The sequence below is a fragment of the Malaclemys terrapin genome, chromosome 8 (genome assembly GCF_027887155.1).
Source record: "Malaclemys terrapin pileata isolate rMalTer1 chromosome 8, rMalTer1.hap1, whole genome shotgun sequence".
Classification (NCBI taxonomy): Eukaryota; Metazoa; Chordata; order Testudines; family Emydidae; genus Malaclemys; species Malaclemys terrapin.
Genome location: NC_071512.1, coordinates 768,216 through 774,332, shown reverse-complemented (window position 1 = coordinate 774,332; position 6,117 = coordinate 768,216).

Here is a 6,117-nt window from a genome sequence, read left to right as displayed (position 1 = left end):
TTCACTTTCTCCACACCAGTCATGATTTTATAGACCTCTACCATATCCCCCCCTTAGTCGTCTCTTTTCCAAGCTGAAAAGGCCCAGACTTCTTAATCTCTCCTATGGAAGCTGTTCTAGATCCCAGGGGCGGTGTCCCCGAGGCCCGGGCTCCGTGCTCTGGGGCTGCTCACAATGAAGTTCACACAGGACCTGCTAGTAGAGCGCCACCCCCAGGCACACGTTCACTAAGGCAAGACGCCTCCTGGGTTTCAGCACCTCCTGGTCTGACTCAAAGCGTTCAGCCCCCTGTTCCCACGGAGAGCTCCCCGCAGCAAGTCCCTCTGGATGGGCCACCTGGGGAAGCCTCACGCAGTGGTGGATTAGCCAATGGGGCAGGAGCCCTGGCTTATTGGGGGCCCCTGGAAAAATGGGAGCCCCTGCACCCTGACCCCCTCTGCCCACCCGGGGCAAGCCCCGGTGCCCCGACCCCCCTCCCTGGCAGGAGCACGGAGGAGAGGTGGGGGGATTGTAGGGAGGGGCCCCCACTTGTTCTGACCCAGGGCCCCACAAACCCCTAATCTGCCTCTGCTTACGTTTCCCCCCCCCCCAAAGGGCCCTGCTCCCACCCCTGCAGCCAGCCACGACTCCCAGCCAGCGTGTGGCACAGCCTGGAGCACAGCGTCGGACAGACCATGTGAGCGCAGGAAGATTCAGCGAAGTCCAACCCCCCCGTGTCCCACCCAGGAGACTGAGCAGCCTCCAGCGACCCAGCCTCAGTCACCCGCTCCCCTGCCTCTGTCCCGGCCCAGCCGGGCCCCTGGCCTCCACCTCTCGCTTTGGTCTCCAGCTCCTCTGGCTGGCTCCCTGCAGAGGATGGGCCCGGCCTTCAGTTGCCAGGATACAGTGTCGGCCATTGTCTGGGCCCAGGCGGCATCACACCTGCCCTCTGGGGTCTCTGCATCGATCACACACCCTTGTCCCACCACCGAGATACTTGTGCGACACAGAGGGGAAACTGAGGCACACGCTGTGTTCATACAAAACATTAAGAAAACTTCCCCTTTGCCACAGGAGGGCACTGCTGGGGGCCAGGGTAGGGTGGGACGGAGCCCGCCTTGTGCTGCACAGGACCCCACCACGTGGGTCCCACCTGCTGGTGGCTTCCCGCCCCAGCCACTGTGGAGCCAGCAGGGCTCATGCTGGGGTGCGGCAGCTCCCTGCCCGGTGGGTTTCCCTCAGCCCAGGAGGCAGCAGTGCAGTGCTGGGCATCTCCGCAGCTGGGCATTGTGAGCGCGAGCCATCTCCAGCTGCTAGCTCCGAGCGGGGGGGGCTGCTCCCTGAAGCCTGCCAGCAGCCCCTGCCCACATGAACCCAGGGCCGGCTCCCGTTCCCCCCAGGCCCACCCCTTGCGGCACCTGGAGCCCAGCTGCTTGGGCCCCTTGTGCTCAGCAGGAGTTCGGAGGTGGGAGGGGGTTGCTGGGGGCCGGCTGGAGTCCCTGCAGGAGGGAGGGCCGCTGCTTGTCAGGGACTCGGCCAGGCCTGGCAGGGAGGCGAAGGGGCAGAGATGCAGTGACACTTTGCCTGAAGTACAGGGATGGTGGGAGCAGCTGCCCTGCAGACAGCTCCCGCTCAGGGGACCTGCGCCCTGTGCCATGAGCACGCAGGAGCCGTGGGGACGCGCAGGGCTCGGGCCCAGCTCTGGGCTACAGAGCCGCCAGCCGCTGGCAGGACTCACAGTCAGGCTGAGCCCAGCCGGGTGGGTGCCCTGCCCCCGGGAGCTGCGCTGGGCCACGCCGCTGTGGGGGGCAGGCAGCACCTAGCGCTCTGCCAGGGCACTGCTGGCAGTGTCAGGCTCGCTGGGGGCTCCCCTGTCTGCTGCGTGGAGGGGGCTTGCTGGGGGTTCCCCCGTGGCCTGGCTTCTCAAAGAGGTTGCTGGCCGCAGCTGGGCTGGCACCGACACGGGCTAGTGCAACTGGTGCTCTGTGGCTCACAAGGGCCTCTTGCTGGCACTCCAGATCCCATCAGGGCAGGGTCACAGCCGGGGGCAGCCAGGTGATGGGGAGCCTGGAGGGCTGCAGGGCCGGGGAGCCTGGTCGCCCAGGGTCTGCAGCTCCAGGGCCAACCCCGGGGGCTGGCACAATGAGGCTTCCTGCTCCCCCCAGAATGGAAATTCTGACTCCTGACCAGCTGAGCCCCGAAGGGCTGGGAAGGGCCGGACACGTGCCTTCCTGCGGCCTGCCCTAGGGGTGCCAACTTTCTACTTGAACAAAACCGAACACCCCGCCCCTCTCCGAGGCCCCCCCCCGCTCACTCCATCCCCCTCCCTCTGTCGTTCGCTTCCCGCCCCCCAGTCGTTTTCACTGGGCTGGCTCAGGGGGCTGGGGTGCGGGAGGGCGGTGAGGGCTCCACATGGGGGTGCGGGAATGAGCGGTTCAGGATGCAGGAGGGACTCTGGGCTGGGGCAGGGGGTTGGGGTGCAGGGGGGGTGAGGGCTCAGGCTGGGGGTGCGGGCTCTGATGGGCTGGGACTGAGGGATTTGGGGTGCAGGAGGGTGCTCTGGGCTGGGACTGAGGTTTCGGAGTGCAGGAGGGGCTCTGTGCTGGGGCAGGTGGTTGGGGTGGGGGGGGTGAGGGCTCTGGCTGGGAGGTGTAGACTCTGGGGTGGGGCTGGAAATGAGGAGTTTGGGGTGCAGAAGGTTGCTCTGGGCTGGGACTGAGGGTTCGGAGTGCAGGATGGGGCTCTGGGCTGGGGAAGGGGGTTAGGGCATGGGTGGAGGGGAGCTCAGGAGTGCAGGCTCCGGGCAGCGCCTACCTCAAGCAGCTCCCGGAAGCAGCAGCATGTCCCCCCTCCAGCTCCTATGCGGAGGTGCGGCCAGGTGGCTCTGCTGTGTGCTTCACTGTCCGCAGGTGCCGCCCCCGCAGTTCCCACTGGCTGCAGTTCCTGGCCAATGGGAGCTGTGGGGGCAGCGCTTGGGGCGGGAGCAGCATGCGGAGCCCCCTGGCTGCCCCTACATGTAGGAGCCGGAGTGGAGACATGCCGGCTGCTTTCCAGGAGCTTTCACAGGCTAGGCCTCGCTGCCCCCCACACCTGGTGCAGGGGCGTCAGCTGCTGGGAGGCAGGAGCTCTGCAGTTGCCCTGCTGCATGGGAAGCTGCTAAAGGCAGCAGGTTCTGGCAGCTCAGCACAGGACTTCATGGGCCGCGCCGCCGCCAGCAGCAAATGCTCCTTCCCCAGCGGCCCCCAGCAAAGACCCTGCTCCCCACGGCTCGTGGGGTTCTTATCCTGGGGGCAGCCAGGCTGGGCTCTGGCTCCAGGGCTTCTCTCGCCAGCCACAGGGGCTCCTGGCAGGCAGGTGTTGGGCACATGGTACAAGCCCCCTCTCCTCAGCAGGGGCGCAGGTGTGGGGGACTCTGTCCGTTCAGAGCAGCCAGCGTCGGGGTCTGAAACGTCAGTGGTTCCACCTGGCTCCCCACGGAGCTGCCCCAGGACACCAGGTGGTGAACAGGGGGAGAGGCCTGGGACTGGAGCACAGAAACAAGACCACACGGTCACTCAGAACAGGCATGTGCACAGCTGGGGCCTTCCCATGGCTGCTGCTGTGATTGCGGCTCATCATGTGGGCCCCACGATGAGCTGAGGGTGCTGGCGTGGCTGGCCAGGGCTGCAGGGGAGCACGAGCTTGTGTAAGGATGTTGGGTTTAAAAAGGTGAGAGCAGCTTTTCAGATTAGGCTGTGGAGTTCCTGGGTGCGTGTGCAATGACTGTGATCCTGCGTGTGCAACGGGCAGCGCGTGCAGGCAACCTTCAGCCACGCAGCTGGCACAACTGCACTGCAAGTCCTCCACGTGTCTCTCGACACCTCGGCCCCATGTGGCCGGCCTTAGTTTCCCTCCTCTGCCATGGAGCTAATGCACAGCACTACTTGTGAGGTCTTGCTCCTGGCCCCGGGTTACGAGAGCAGGCATCACCTTTCCCAGCGTGGGAACACAGGCCCCTGTTAGGTCGGGGTGACCCCTGGCTTTAAATGGAGTCCGGAGATTAGCATGAACAATAGGGCCAGAGCATGGAACCAAAGAGAGTGAAACCAGGAGACAGCCAAGTTCTGGTGCTAAGCTTGGCGTGACCCTTCAGAATGACGTGCTCCTAGGTGAGCACTGGGCTAAAGTAACTGGCCACAGGGCAGCAAACCTTTGGCTGTCAAGGAAACTCCTTCAGCAGGGCTGGCAAATGGTACCAACATCACTGGCTTCTTACAGTGTATCAAAGAGTACATTTGGAAGGAAGGTCGCTCCTGAGACCAGCCCAACCAACCGCCCGGCATTAGCCCTTTTGTAAGGAGCTTCATCAAACGCTTGGCAATGTTTTGTTACTACGGGCTGTAGTCAATTGCTTGGCATAGAGGCTTGGAGGCACGTGTATAAATACCAGCTGGTCTTCGGATTTACTCCACAAATGTATGTCGTGCCTAAGTGATCATCACGCCAACACCCAGCCCTTTGCGCACTGAAGTGCTAGTGGAGAGCCCTTGTTCAGCAGCAGATTTCCAGATGCACATTTTTGGTTGATCACCTTTAGGCTTAAGAAATGCAAAAGGTTTGAGCCTATCTGTGGGCGCCTGGGGCGCCTGCCAATCACTGGCGCGGCTGTATAGAGAAGAGAGAACAGCACTTTGCCTGCATGAAGACAGCATCCGCTGCATGGTGCCCCGGGGCTGCATGCCAAGCGGGCTCGGAGGTGCGACCAGGCCTACAGAGGTGTGGCGCTGCATGGCACTTGCTAGGCGAAGAAGGTATCTGCCGGGGCCAGGCCATGGAAATAGATGCAGCTTGTGGGGAAGGGGAAGGGCGATGCCTCGGGGGGTGGGGGGTGAATGACAAGAATTAGATGAGTTATTAGCAGTGCGTAATGGGGTCTGCACTGCAAAGTGGTGGGTGGGTCTCTCCGCATCTGCCACAGCAGCTTTGGTCAAACACTCAGTGCTCACCATGTGCCCCCGGAGACCCGGCTCCAGGGGGGATTTCGTCCTTCCTTTGTTTTTGCTGGACCTGCTACTTCTTGTAACCCCCTCCCCCTTTAAGGCACCGGTTAGTTTGGGGCAAGATGGTGTGAGGGGGAGCCTGGGGCCAGTGCTGGGAGGTGGCTGAGCAGCGTTAACTGGAAAACGAAAACTTAGTTTTGCAAGAAACTTTGAAATTTCCAAGTTGCTCCATTTTGAAAGATTCGAAAGGAAGCGACTCTTTGAAATGATGGGTGAATTATTTATATTACATGTAGTGAAATATTTTGCCTTCAGACAGTGTTTTCCAGTAAATGGAAAATATGTCATGGTTTGATACATTTGTCTTTTTTTCTCTTTGCAAAAATTAAAAATATCAACATTTTTTGGCAAAAACACGTGCTTTTGAGAAATGGCCATTTCCCCAAGAGAATGTCTGATTGGCAAACTCTGCCCAGCCCTTGCTGAAGCAGGGAGTGAAAGGAAGGGGCGGGGCATAGGAAGAGAGAGGCTGTTCTAGGAGGGAAAGGAGGGGACAGAATGTGGGGCTCAAGAGGGGCATAGGGAGAGGAGCTGAGATTGGGGGCAGAACTGTTTAGGGCTTGAAGCTGCATCTTGCCCTGGATGTGGGAAAGGGGTGATAAACTGGCAAGGAAGGTACAGCGGTCAGGGGAGAGCTGTCCCTGCTGCCAGAATGCAGGGGGAGGGGCTGGTGTGAGCCAGGAGGGTGCCCTTGGTCCTTGCGCTGCCCTGCCAGGCCCCGTCAGCTTATGCAACATCCCCCCCCCCCCCCGCATTAACTTTCTAGCCCTTAACTTTGTGAGGTGAGGAAGTGCCTGAGTTTGTTGGCAGCCTGGTTCTGCTGCCTCCTAGGCGTTCACTCTGAAGCCCAATGAGGGCAGGGCTGGGGGCAGGAGAGAGGGGCCGGGCTAGGGCGGGGCCTGTTGGCCGTGCAGACCCCTCCCCCGGGGGAACCTGCCCCGGCCCGCGGCGCTGCCCGCAGGAGACGCGTTGTCCCTGCAGAGCCCAGGTCTGGGCACCAGGGGGCGCCCAGCCGGGTGAGGCTGAGCCGCCCTGCGCAGGCGCACAAGGCGGCGCGTGAGCGTGCACGGCGGCTGCGCTGATTGGCTGAGGGGGCGGG